At 33.8% G+C, this 14,825-nt stretch overlaps 1 protein-coding gene across 2 annotated transcripts in view; it reads right to left on the bottom strand.

Moving 5' to 3' along the window:
• ca10b (carbonic anhydrase 10 (inactive)b) overlaps positions 1-14,825 on the bottom strand; it is a 62,670-nt gene that overhangs the window by 39,809 nt on the left and 8,036 nt on the right. The gene's annotated exons all lie outside the window — the stretch shown is intronic.

The following is a 14,825-nucleotide window of genomic DNA, read 5'->3' as shown; positions in this document are numbered from 1 at the left end:
TAGATAAGTAAACACGTTGTTTTAACACGTTGTAAATAAGTCAAAATTAAGGGAGCTTTGTCTTAAAAAAGCAACATAATAGTAGAGAAAGAAAAATAATATTGCTCTCAGTTTGAAATAAATGTTATTTTACTTACCCCACGGGCAGATTTTGGAAAAACTCAACTAAATGGATAGTTTAGCCCAAAATGAAAAGTTACTCAGTATTTGCTTACTCTCAAAAGGTTCTAAACCTTTCTGAGTGTCTTTTTTATGCTGAACACAAAATAAGTTATTTTGAAAGTTATTTTAAAGTTCCAAAGTACAAAAGAAAAATAAAATGGAAGTCAATCATTTCTAGCACTTTTCAAAATATTTTGTGTTCAACAGAAAAAAGAAACTTAAACAGGTTTGTGGCAAGTGAATGAGGAGTAAATGATGGATGGTCTCTTTAAGTTTGACCTACTATTGCTGAATACAAAACAATATCTTTTATTTATCTAGAAAATACTTTTTGATTTAAAGGGCACCTATTTTACCCCTTTTACAAGATGTAAGATGAGCCTTTGGTGTCTTCAGAATGTGTCTGTAAAGTATCAGCACAAAATACCCATCAGAAATTTTATTATAGCCTCCATAATCTGCTCATTTTAGTGTGTGAGTGTCTGAGTAGCTGTTTTTGTAGCCTGTGGCTTTAAATCCAAATAAACTGCTGCTCCTCGCCCATTGTTCTAACATGTGTGTCTACTCATTATGCGCTATGTCAGATAAACAGCAGTCAGTGATAGAGACAGACTCGAATGAAGCTGAAATACAGCTCAGTAGTCAAAATTACCAAGTACGTTTATTCTGTGTATTTGTATTGGAGTTTATTCAAGCCCTTCTGTAATGATGAGTCTCACAAAAACGCTGCTTACAGTACACACACACACACACACACACACACAATAGAATTTACTGACACCATGCGGCCATGGTGAGTATAGCGGTTATGAATTGCATAGCAATTTTACTTTCTTTATTACAAACATGCTCTGTTTTAAAAATGGTTTAAACCTATAAAATTTATAAAAATCAAGAGAGTTGGAACAAATAATTTAATTCCAGTTCATTCCCCAAAAAAAAAAAAAAAAGTTCTGTGGACATGTGTATTTCTTTTTATTATAGAAACATGGTGCCTGTCAATCAATTTGGTAGGGTGGGAAAAACCGCACTTCTACATCACGTTGCGGTGGTCCTCAAAATCACTGGTATTTGGATCCTATTTCAACACCAGGAAATGTAAAAAAAATTAGACTAATTGTGTTTATATCACACCAGTATGACTGTGGATACACTATAAAAATGATGATGGATTTTTCTATTTGGGTGAAGTGTCTCTTTAACGAGGACAGTCTACTGTGACCTTTTTGAGTGACAGGAGTGCAAGCGCAGATATGACCCTGACCTCAAAACTGGCCACATCAACATCATCAGATCATCAAGAGATTGGACGCTTCAATGCAAAGAGTATCACCTTTTTTTCTCCATAGACTGAGATTATAAACAGATTTATCCGGCATGAGCAAGGGATCCCCTGACCTGATTTTTTCTCTCATCACATCCAGCTCTGTGGGGAGTGACGCCGGACTGGGCGACGTGATGTTTTGCCGTATTAAATTAGATCGAGAAAATGCATTAGATACAAAGATTACGCTTTACGAAGAAGATGAGGAATAACATGCGCTCTGTTCCTTAGAAAGCATGACAGCTATTTATGCGATATTCACAAATGTTCAGAATCTCTTTGTACATTGACCCAAATAAATGATTGTTTCCAAAAACTGTGATCTAACTAAGGTCTAATCCTGCTTTTATTTGGTATCCTAATAGCCACTGAGTGCATTATGTGAAATTGTTTTTTTTACTTCTCAAATGTCTCTCTCTGTGTGTGCTTTTTTAAATGTCAAGGACAAACAGAATATGCTTATAAAATTGAGGAAGGAACAAGTGTAAAGAAATTGTGCTTATTTAAAAGTAGGCTCAGCCAGCCCATATGTAAAATGTCAACATTATGAAATCACATTGTTGTCAGACACTATAGCTGAATTTTCTTTTATAGGAAAATAGAGATTACTGATCAGTAAAGGCTGATGATATACTGATTAATCAATATTTTTTTTATATATCTTGTCTTAAATAATTAAAAATAAAAAAGAATTCAGTCATAAGAACATTATATATGAAGTATGAAAATGGATATTAAAGTACACATGAAATCAAAACTAACCAAGTTGATTTGGTAAGCTCATGATGCTAGTTTTGTGGTGAACAATTCATCTGTGCATGTAATTAAGAGAAATAAAAATTGTTTGCTCTTGTAATCTTTAATTGAAATCTGAAAATAAACTTCCTGATTGTTTTCAGTTAAATTATCTGATTATGTCTGTTTGAGGTAATATGAGTGGCTAACATACTTAACCACGCCCCTCCAACTGTCAGTATTGACAGAACTATGACACCAAACAGGAATGGTGAGAAGGAGGTGTCTGTTAGGTTGTAATGAATTCCATAGAATACACAAGACGCATCACTCATTTCTTTTTGAATGGGGAAAAGTGTAACGGTTAATATGGTAAATAAAACCCCGCCTACTAGTTCAGGAGCCAACCATCGATTGCTATATGGCAAATAAAGCCCGCCTTCTAGTACAGGAGCCAATCATCAATCGCTATAGACTGACGATACTCCGGGGAGGAGCTGAGAACAGGGATTTTTTTGAGGATTTTGTATGATTTGAATGTTTAGAAATGAAACTAAAGAGACAGTTGTTATTTAATTTTATAGATGATCAGCTCACAGTAAAAAAAAAAAAACAAGCCACACCCACAATTTTTTCATGATATGTATCTCTAGAACTTCATCTCAATACAAAAACAAAAAATGACCACAATTTCCAGTTCATGCAGACTTTAAATTTGAGATTTGTTAAATAATAAATTTTGTTTAAATAAATAAAAAATGCAAAATGTAAAAAACAAAACAAAAACAACTATAGTTATTTTTCTAATACTAAATGTGAATTAAGACATCACAACAAGATATATGCATAATAGAAAATTAATATTACATTTGAAGTTTTGTTAAGGATTACTTTTTTTGTCTAACACAGGGATAGACAAACTCTGTCCTGGAAAGCCAGTGTCCTTCAGAGTTTAGTTTCAACCCTAATTAAACACACTTGCCTATTGACTTTATTCTTCAATGTGGAAGTGCGCTTGTTTTAGCAATTAATTTAGAACTTCCGATTCAGTTGCCTATGGAAGAAATGACTAGAAATTAGACTAGACAGAAAACGGTCAAACTTGCTCTACAAACAATTGTTTGCATGAATATACAGACAAAGCAGTGTCCGTGAAGAATAAGGTCTTAATAAACTACATGTATGTACATCAGTTTATTTAGCTTATTTTATTCAGATGTATTTGTTGGTGACTGAATGTGTTGGATTGATTGGGTAGCTTTACATTAACAAAGGATGATTAAGACCAGTTTCAAATTATTTTAGACCTACAGGACAATATTTCAGTCAGTTTAAGACTTTTTAAGGCCTAAAATTTTGATTTTGGAATTTAAGACTTTTTAAGACTCCGCAAATGTGTACACATTAAAAATACCTTATACTGTCTGATAAACAATATGACATGACATGCTTTCCTTTAAAAATAACTATTAAAAAATGAGTCTGAGTTTATGTTAGAGGTCCTGTTGCATGCACATATATATTTTTTGCTGAACTCTCTCTGAATCCACCGTAAAGGTCAGCTGGGCGTTGAGAACGCTGACGCAAACACTCTCATATTGAGAGTGATATAGTGATTTTGCTGTAGCAATTGATGAGTGGTAGACAGATGGCACCCTCATCCTCAGGGATCTGTGCCAGATTTGGCTTTGGGTTCAATACATTAATGAAAACACTCTCAAAGTGCTTTTTTAGGTATGACAGGGGACAAATATGCCAAGCAAACACTGTAAAGTACAGTGCAAGGCTGAGCGCTGAAGTTTGATGTTACATCATAATGAAAGTTGCATAAAGACTCACATATGGAAGCAGGATATTCATTTTAATGTTCCAAATATTAACACATTCCCATGGCTTTGCACGCTCTTGAGAATCTGTTCAATTTTCTAAATGAAGAGAAAGACATTAGGAAATGTTCTGTTTTGTTCAGATTTGCTTACACCGTGTTTGTTTGTCCCCCTGAGCGCTAGTGCTGATGGGAAAGGCTGAACATATACATTTAATCACAGTATAATGGTGAACTGCTTCTTTGGTTTGCCTAATTGTAGCACATAAATGCAATCACCTGAAACGTCAACCCACAATTATTGCTTAGTTTTTACATTTTAAAGCAAGCAAAAAGCTTTTTTTCATGTTCAAGCTGCATTTATGCCTCTTAGGTTCACGATTTAACTGATTAAAAGCAGTAAAACCATCAGCAACACTGTGAAAGATTATCCTGTCTTAGTGAAAGGGGGTTTTAAGCATCACAATAATGAATTGTAATATATATATATATATATATACATGTATATGTATGTGTGTGTGTGTGTGTGTGAGTGTATGTTCTGTTTATTTTTTATCCTTTTTTATCTTAGCAAAATAATACATACAAATACAATTATATTTTCATACCATGATTCACAGTAGACTAAAAGTTTAACAGTTTAATAACCTAAAATCTTATAGGTATATTTAGAACAAGAATCACATGATTGCATATTTAAAGAATCCACTTTGGGGTCACAATGCAGCCAAAAATCCTAATTAATTGTTTATTTTGTCACTGTACTTTAATCCACTTAGTTTTAATTGTCAACAGGACATATTAAATCATTTAAAATACTGAATAATACTGAGACCAGAACTGTGAGTATATATATATATATCAAAACTGCTTTTATTCTAGCCAAAATAAAACAAATAAGACTTTTTCTAGAAGAAAAATATTATCAGACATACTGTGAAAATTTCCTTGCTCTGTCAAACATCATTTGGGAAATATTTAAAAAAGAAAAAAAAATCAAAAGGGGGCTAATAATATGACTTCAACTGAATATATATTTAAAACAAGCACAATTCTTGAGATTTCACTGGGACAACTAAATATTTTTATGTTCAATCCACATAAATATGTTGAAAGTGTTAACTTAATAAAATTGTGTTGGGACAACATAAATGAATTGTGTGGAACCCTGCATCTTTTACCGTGTGTGAATGACAGTTTATAAGGTGATGTAGACAGATAAATGAATGAACAGGAGACATGATGTAGAATGAACCAGGGCTGGCGCATCCATAGAGGCAACCCATCTCTGGAAAACATCCACACACACTCATTCACACACACTCATACACTACGGACAATTTAGCCTACCCATTTCACCTGTACATGTCTTTGGGCTGTGGGGGAAACCTGAGCACCCGCAGGAAACCCAACCAAATGCAGAGAGAACTGACCCAGCCGAGGCTCGAACCAGTGACCTTCTTGCTGTGAGGTGACAGCACTATCTACTGCGCCACTGCGTCGTCTTCACTAATATTATTGTGATATAATAATAGTAATAATAAATTGTTTATATGATTTTTTTTACAATTCAGTTTGTAAAGTAATCATTTCTGTCTTTTAGTAGATATATTACATGAGAGACTTGCTTTGTTTACCAAATGAGTGGATCTAATTGAATTTGCATTGCACGATTTTACAAGCTAAAATGTATTTATTTTTATTTCATATATTATGATTGTAGTTGTGATACTCCCAAAATCATTCTGCACAAACCCGCAGTTTTACAAAATTCTCCACAGAAATCACAAAAAAACCTGCAGATTTTGGCTGATAGGAATCACTGACCATAAGAGTTTGTCCTTCTTGAGTGTGACGAGGCCAGACACTGAGTGAAGCGGACTGCAGAGTTTTATGGGTCAGAAAGGATGACTGGGGATGGCGTGCAGGAGTGATTAGAACTCAGGTGATGGAAATCATGCTGATTGGGGTGACTGTGAGCAGGGTGAATCATGTGATTGGGAATGAAAAGAACATGGGCTTGCTGTGACAATAATATAACTCACTGTGACTATGATTGCTTTAAGTAAAAACATGATAAAAATGTGATTTTTGTACTTAAAATCATAGTGGTTGTTTTCATTATCAGCATCATTTGATCCTTCAACATAAAATAATAATAATAATAATAAATTCATTCATTTTTTTTTGACTTAGTGCCTTATTTATCAGGGAGCCAGCGCACAATGAACCGCCAACTATTCTGGCACATGTTTTACACAAATGATGCCCTTCCAGGGAAGCACCCATACACTCTTACATTCACAACCACTCATACACTATGGCCAATTTATTAGCCAAATTCACCTATAGTGCATGTGTTTGGACTGTGGGGGAAACCGGAGCACCCAGAAGAAACACAGGAAGAACACATGGAAAACATGCAAACTCCACACAAAAAATGCCAACTGACCCAGCTGGGACTCAAACCAGTGACCTTCTTGCTGTGAGGCAACAGTGCTAACCACTATATATAATAATAATAATAATAGTAATAATAATAATAATATTAATAATAAAAATAATAATAATAATAATACATTTATAATAATAGTAATAATAATATAATTATAATAGTAATAATAATAATAACAACAACAACAACAATAAAAATAATTTATTATTATGAATAATAATAATAATAATAATAATATTAATTATAATATATTAAGGATAATGATAATGATAATATATATATATATATATATATATATATATATATATATATATATATATATATATATATATTTATATATATATATATATATATATATATATATATATATATATATATATATATATATATTTTAATAATAATAATAATAATTATTATTATTATTATTTTTATTATAATAGTAATTATAATAGTAATAATAGTAATAATATATTAATAATAATAAGAAGAATAAAGTTATATTAATAATAATAATATATTAAGAAGAATTATATTAATTATTATCATTATTATTATCAGTGTAAAAAATACTCTACTAACTACTTTTAATTTGTAATTTTTTACAGGATTATTTAATTAATAGCATTTTTACTATAACTTTCTGAATAAAAGTAACAAACTCTTTTAAACAAAACTTACTGACCCCAAACTTTTGAATGCAAAATAGACTCACACTCACTTTCTCTCTGATTCTGCTTGCAAAATTTAACACATGTTGTTTTTACGTAAGCCTAGATGAGTTTTCAACATGCATTTCAAAGCAGAACATCTCTTATATCAGCTTCGGGAACTCTCAGGAGAACAGAAGAGATGTTCTCATGCAATTAACAATGTGGAAACATCCAGCCACAGCTATACAAGCATATAATGAGCCCATGCCAAAAAACAAGATGGAAAATATTCATTCATGAATATGCACACATTAAAAAAAAGCAATTCACATCTCACTGGTGCGATCGAAAGCCCATGACTGGAAATAGCCAATACATGTCAATCATGAGACTTCATGACACATTGCATTCAACTGATAAGACAAAATTAGATAACAAAAGAGTGTTTTCCTTCTTAACTTTTAATTGTAAGATATGAAAGTTAATTTGTGTGTCTGACATGATCATGATGAGTGACTATAGGTTACATTTTATTCTGGTTGTAAAAATTATGAATTAATCATAAAGGCATTTAAAGCTCATGTGTGTGTAATATGTTCTTATTATTGGAGCGTAATAAGCAGAGACAGCTATAAGAAGCCAATTTGTGAAGCTGATTTAGCTGCAAAGTGTATAAACTGTCTCTGAAGTCAGTCCAGTGCTTGCAAAACACTATTTTGTAAGATTGTCCAATCACAATCCATTAACTAGTGATTCAACTAATGACATGAGTTAGGGGGTGGGGCAATCTGTTAGTCTGACCAAAGGATAACCATGATCCTAATTGTTTTTAGTAACACTTTTCTTGAAGGGGTGTTCATAAGACACCTTTATAATCATTACATGACACATTAATATAAAATAGATTTTATGCATGCTTATGATAAATGTCAATACATTTTATTTGCTCTGTTATGTCTTTTTAAATGCAAAGATCACATTGTTTGAAGTGTCTTTGCTATGACAACTTGACATAAGACATCACAAACTGTCTGTGTTTTTTGGCATGATAGCTTGACATTATCAAGACAACAAAACTTGTCATAAATCCAACACAGGCTTCATTTTAAAAAACGTAGCCCTATATACGCAAATTACGTAGCCAGAGCTACTTATAGTTGCATTTGTCTTCAAAACGAATGCTACAGTGTGGTCTTGCTTAACGTTATCAGTTACTGCTGTTACCAGTTTGTCTGGTATCTCGACACTTACGTCGACATACTTGAGATGCAGACAGGAGTTGACCATGATGGCAGAGTTCGCGTCGGTGAAGAAATTACGAGAGTTTTTCAGGAGAAATAACAAAATGGGAGGGTGGGTCTGAAATACAGGGGACTTCTGAGAAAAATGGGAGTGTTGGCAGGTGTGCCTGGGACGTATTTTGCTCTCTCCAGAGATGTATATAGGGGTGATAGTATGGTAATCAGAATAAGCCTGGGTTGCATAAATTCGTCCCAAACTTGATTGTCATCAAGCCTTTATAACTGTCATGAATATTGTTCAAATCACTTTTTTTTTTTTTTACAGTGTAAAAAAATGTTATAATGTTATAATATAATAATAATGTTATAATAATGTTATAACAGGGTCGTTAATGACATTTAAAGACCAATTAGATTTTTGCTGATCAAGAAAATGTCAGGAAAAATATTGATGACACAATTATAATGGCTGCATGACAATATGTTTATGACAGATTTATGACAAGTTTGGTTGTCTTGGTAATGTCAATTTGTCATCACAAAGACAAAGACAGGTATTTGTTTAGGTCAAGTTTCATAACAAAGACACCTCAAACATGCAACCCAAGCTCATTCTGAAAACGTGTAGCTATATATACATGTCTGGAGAGCGTGAAATATGTCCTGTGTACACTTTTTCAGATCTTAAATTTCTCGAGTACCATTTGTGGCAGTTTTTCTTGTGTAAATCCACCAGATGCTGTTGACTCACTGACTGAACAATCGACTGACTGGACAAACAGCGGAAAAGCCGTCCATATGGAATTAGGTGCCCAGCTGGTAGCACAAAAGGAACCAACCCAGGCTCATTCTAAAATTGTAGTCCCATGGACGTTTCTGGAGTCTGCCAAATACGACCCGGGAGTTACGTATTTTTGCAGTTTTCGTTCTTGCGTAAACCCACCAGGGGCCGCTGTCGAACGACCATCTGTCTGACTGACTGAATGATTGACTGTGCGACCGGCCAATCGACTGACCCACCCTCCTCCTTCCCTAAACCCAACTAATTTTACAGATTGACCCGCCCACCCACTTACTTCCCTAAACCTAACCCAGAATTTACAAAAGCCGTCCAGAAAAAGAAAAGCTTCACTTTATTTTTTGGATTTTGTTTTTGGTTTACTTGATTTCTAGAATCGCTCTTAACAAAACTCGAACCAGGTTGTCGTGGTCAACTCCTTTCTGTGTCTCAAGTCTGCCGACGTACAGGACTAAGCTAACTGGACAAACTGGTTGCAGCGGAAAAGCCCTCCACACAAAGGTAAGCGCTCAGCCAGTAAGCGCAAAAAGGAATGGAGTCATACCGCCCTGTAGTGTTCACTTAAAAAATTAAATGCAGCCACACGTACGTCCGGCTTCATAATTCACAGTATCCAGAAACATCCACGGGACTAAGTTTTCTGAATGAGCCTTTGTTGAAAGAACAGTGTCATTCCACACTGTAGCATTCGTTTTAAAGACAAAATGCAGCCATACTGTACATACTTCTGGCTACATAATTCACAATTTCCAGAAATGTGTATAGGGCTACGTATTCAGAATGACCCTATGTTGCAACAATTACATAACTGATGTACTGACACTTAATGACAGATGTAATAAGCATGCATAAAATCATATTTATTACATGTGTCATGATTGTAAAGGTTTTACGACAGTGTTACAAACACCCTCTTCAAGTAAAGTGTTTTCATTTTACTTGAAGGTAAAGAAATTTCGCTTCGTTCAAGCTACTGTATGTCTGGCAGATTATACATCAGGCTTAGCTGCATATTCTTTGACAAGTGTCACAAGCGCTTAAGGCAAACACTAAAGTTAAAAAGATTACTACTAAACCGTCGCCTTTAGTATTCTCGAACCATTTGGACAAGCAAAAGGGTGTTTTTTGAGATGAATCCAACACGTCTGGGAAACGGATGACGCTCGCTCTTTGAATGCTTTCTCATCTTCTTTCTTTCACAGTCCTTTTTAAGTCTCAAGGACATTTGCACAATATAAATCCAGAGAGTTTTTCTGTCTCCTAGAATGCTTAATAAAGAGGTAAATTTATGTGTAATACATATATTTATGAGTTGCTATAGGGCTTTCTTGAAACCCCTACAAGTATGATTGATGGTGCACTACATTCCGTCCTTGTAAGCAGATCAAGCATTAATTTTTTTTGGAAATATAAAGACGTTTCTTCATTGTATGGTTCTGTCCCCTATAGATATCTTTTTATTAAAAGTTTTTAAGCATACTGGACATAAAATACCATTATAGCCCTTGTCAGTGTTCAAAGAACTTCTTTGCTGGTTACATACATTACCCTGACTGACTACATAATTAAGTACTTCGTATAAAACTCATAAAGAGTCTCAGACCTCTGCTTCAATAGTAAGCATTAATCAGTTGAGACCACAAGCTGTAAAAATAGATTAAGCTATAACCAGGCCCACACGGGATCTGTGCCCGCCGAACAAGATATGTGGAAAATTAATTCATCCAGCGCTCACAATGTTCTGCTCTTGCAGGTTCAACTCTTAAATATTTTGTCTAATTTGACTGTGATGACAATGTCGGATTCCATTCCTGCTGAATTCTGCAGAATCTGTGGCAGAAACTCTGAGAAATGTTCAGAGAAATATTTACAAGGTTAAACAATATGAGCCAATGTTTCTGAACATATCTGATACACAGATACTCAAAGACTACAGTAATATTTAGGATTTTATTGACATTTACAAAATAATTTAAATAATACTTTACAATTTACCATGCAAAAGCTGAATCCTTCAGAAATCTGAATTAGTTGATAGATTATTATTATTTTTTTGTGAAAGCATGTTCAATATTTGAATTAGTCATAGATCTAAATACAGTTGAAGTCAAACTTATTAGCCCCCCTGAATAATTAGCCCCCTGTTTATTTTTTCCCCAATTTCTGTTTAACGGAGATAAGATTGTTTTCAACACATTTCTAAACATAATAGTTTTAATAACTCATTTCTATTAACTGATTTATTTTATCTTTGCCTTGATGACAGTAAATAATACTCATGCATATATTCATATGTTTTACACAGCGGATGTCCTTCCAGCTGCAACCCAGCATTGAGAAACATTCATACACACTCATTCACATACATACACTATGGACAATCTAGTCTAGCCAATTCACCTATACCACATGACTTTGGACTTGTGGGGAAAACCGGACCAGCTGGAGGAAACCCAAACGAACACGGGGAGAACGTGCTAACTCCACATAGAAATGCCAACTGACCCAGCCGAGGCTCGAACCAGCGACTTTCTTGCTGTGAGGCAAATGTGCAACCCACTGTGCCACCGTGCATCCAGTAAAAAATATTTTACTAGATAATTTTCAAGACACTTCTATATACCTTAAAGTGACATTTAAAGACTAGGTTAAGTAGTAGGCAGGTTAGGGTAATTAGGCAAGTTATTGTATAATGATGGTTTTCAGTAGACTATTGAAAAAACATATAGCTTAAAGGGACTAATATTTTTGACCATAAAATAATAAAAAAAAAAATTTAAAACTGCTTCTATTCTAGCCGAAATAAAACAATTAAGACTTTCTTCAGAATAAAAAATATTATCAGACATACTGTGAAAATTTCCTTGCTCTGTTAAACATAATTTGGGAAATATTTAAAAAAGGAAATAAAACTCAACTTCAACTATGTAAAAAATAGATCTCTAGGTAACTTTTGATACATTTGCTAAATACAATGTATTTCTTTAAAACAACTGGTAAAACTTTTTATGAAGCCACCTCATAAATATTAATAACAACAGTATGTTGAAAAAAGTATTATTTATGCATCATGATGGATGAATAATGCATAAATGCATAAAAACTTGTTTATATTGTATATTTAAATGTATCCTTGCTTATTTTCAGATCAAGAATAAAAAACAAAGAATAAATTGTACATAAATAAAAATAACAATTAGATGTGCTTTTATTATAACTTCTAAATACAACTTTAAAAGTATTTTAAAATGAGATTGAACTCTTATTTTTTTTTTGTTACAGATAAAAATTACAAAGTAATGATTAAAATAATTAGCATTATGACTTACCTCATGAGAAATGTCTTATAACCACTTCATGATATCGTATGGCTGGAAACATCTTTGTTACTTTACTAAAAGCTGACAACTATCACTCATAAATATTGCACATAACACTTCAGAACAGAGAGCACATATTCATTATTAACTATGACATTTCCTTCAATAAACTGCAAACGCACTGCTTTATTTCATTATTAAAAGTTAATGATTACGTAGTTGCACTCTAGCATGCAGATAAGTTAAGCAACGAGTTAAATGACATAGAATATGTTCATGCAGCAAAAACATTACAATAATATGAATAAACCACAAATATCTAAGCTAACAATTACTTAAGATTTTTTCAAATACTCAATTGCTATCTATCAAGAACACATAATAAAGCTTTTTATATGTTTATAAGACAACTTTGCTTTTGTCACTTTAAGAAGTAAAAAGGTGTTTGAGATAAAAAAAAAAAAGATATTAAACTGTAGGAAATATTATACAAATCCATTTCATCTTGCATAAAAATACGCATTCATTCATTTTCTTTCAGCTTAGTCTCTATTTCAGTGGAATGTACCACCAACTATTCTAGCACGCTTTATTTGTTTTAAGCTGCAGATGCCCTTCCAGCTGCAACCACGTACTGGGAAACACTCTTACACCGCGGACAATTTATTTTACTCAATTCACCTAGTGTATGTCTTTGGACTGTGAGGGAAACCGGAGCACCTGGAGTAAACACACACGAATATGGGGAGAACATGCAAACCCCACACAGAAATGCCAACTGGCGCAGCTGGGACATGAACCAGCGACCTTCTTGCTGCAAGGCAACAGTGCTAACCACTGAGCCACCATGACGCTGCATCAAATTTTGCTTAGTATTTTTACTAGCGTTAAAATTATTCATAAGATGATCGAAACACTTTCCCAGTGAAGAGTTACGGCTGTAAGGACATTCGCTGTGTAAAACATATGCTGGATAAGTTGACGGTTCATTCTGCTGTGGCGACCCCAGATTGATTAAGGGATTAACCCGAAAAAAAATGAATGAATGAATGATCCAAACACATTATAATGTTGTTTATACAGCATTTTTGCAAGCATCTTGATACATTAAGGATAATGTTGCATTATTGCATTATAAATACAGGTTTCAAGTCTTACTGTGCCACAGGGGCGGATTTAGTGATTTGAGGGCCCTAAGCAAATTCAGCCATGAGGCCCAAAAGTTTTAAAATGCAACTTTTGTACTTTATTTTTGATATATTTTGCTGTTTCTTATATTACTCTATGTTCTTTTCTACATTTTACCTTAATGCAAAATAATAACATACAAAGCATTGGCATAACAGTGGCGCAGTGGGTAGCATGATCGCTTCACACCAAAATGGTCGGTTAGTTGGCATTTTTGTGTGGAGGTCGCATGTTCTCCCCATGTTGGAGTGGGTTTCCTCTGGGTGCTCTGGTTTCCAAAGACATGCACTATAGATTAATTGGGTAAGCTAAATTGTCTGTAGTGTATGTGTGTGAATGAATGTGTATGGATGTTTCCCAGAGCTGGGTTGCAGCTAGAAGGGCATCCGCTGCGAAAAAAAAAAATATGCTGGTTATTTTTTGCGGTTCATTCCGCTGTGGTGACCCCAAATGAATAAAGGGACTAAGCTAAAAAGAAAATGAATGAATAAATAGCATCTTGTAACATCTTGTAAAACTTTTGAAATGATTTGTTTTCTTAAAATGAATTCACAACTAAAAGTAATAAATTAACTATTTCCTTTTTTAAACCAAACCTTTACTGATTTGACTGCTGGATTGGAACAAGATTGAGGGTGGTGGACACAAATGAAAATTTTTAGACCCTTGCCATACAAAATATGACAAAAAATTATGTTTTATAGGTAAATTAGTTTCATAAACAATATAGTTTATAGGTATAATTTATAATTCTAGGTATTTATTCAGGGGCCATCAGATTTCCTGAGGCCCTGAGTTACCTCGCTTATTGGTTAAATCCGCCCCTGCTGTGTCAGGGAAACTTCAAACAATCATTTGTTTTACAGAAATTTCCATTCAGTGACACCCAAAACTTCCACACCTCAGCTTTAAAGTTCACCTTCAAAAGAAAACCTCTATTTCCCCTGCATAATATAACAACCTTGAAAGCATCAATCTAAGTTTTGAAATGCAAGCACTTTAAACCTCCCAATTAAGCCCTCGATTATAATGCAGCATGTGCAAAGTACTGTTAAATACCCTTTCACACTGCTCTGTGCAAAATCCACCTCCTTCTCACCGCATATATATACATTAAACGTGTGAA

This window comes from Danio rerio, chromosome 3 (genome assembly GCF_052040795.2).
Source record: "Danio rerio strain M-AB ecotype USA chromosome 3, GRCz13ab, whole genome shotgun sequence".
NCBI classification, from domain to species: Eukaryota; Metazoa; Chordata; class Actinopteri; order Cypriniformes; family Danionidae; genus Danio; species Danio rerio.
Note: the sequence above shows the minus strand (reverse complement) of the source record. Positions and strands in the feature narration are given on the sequence as shown.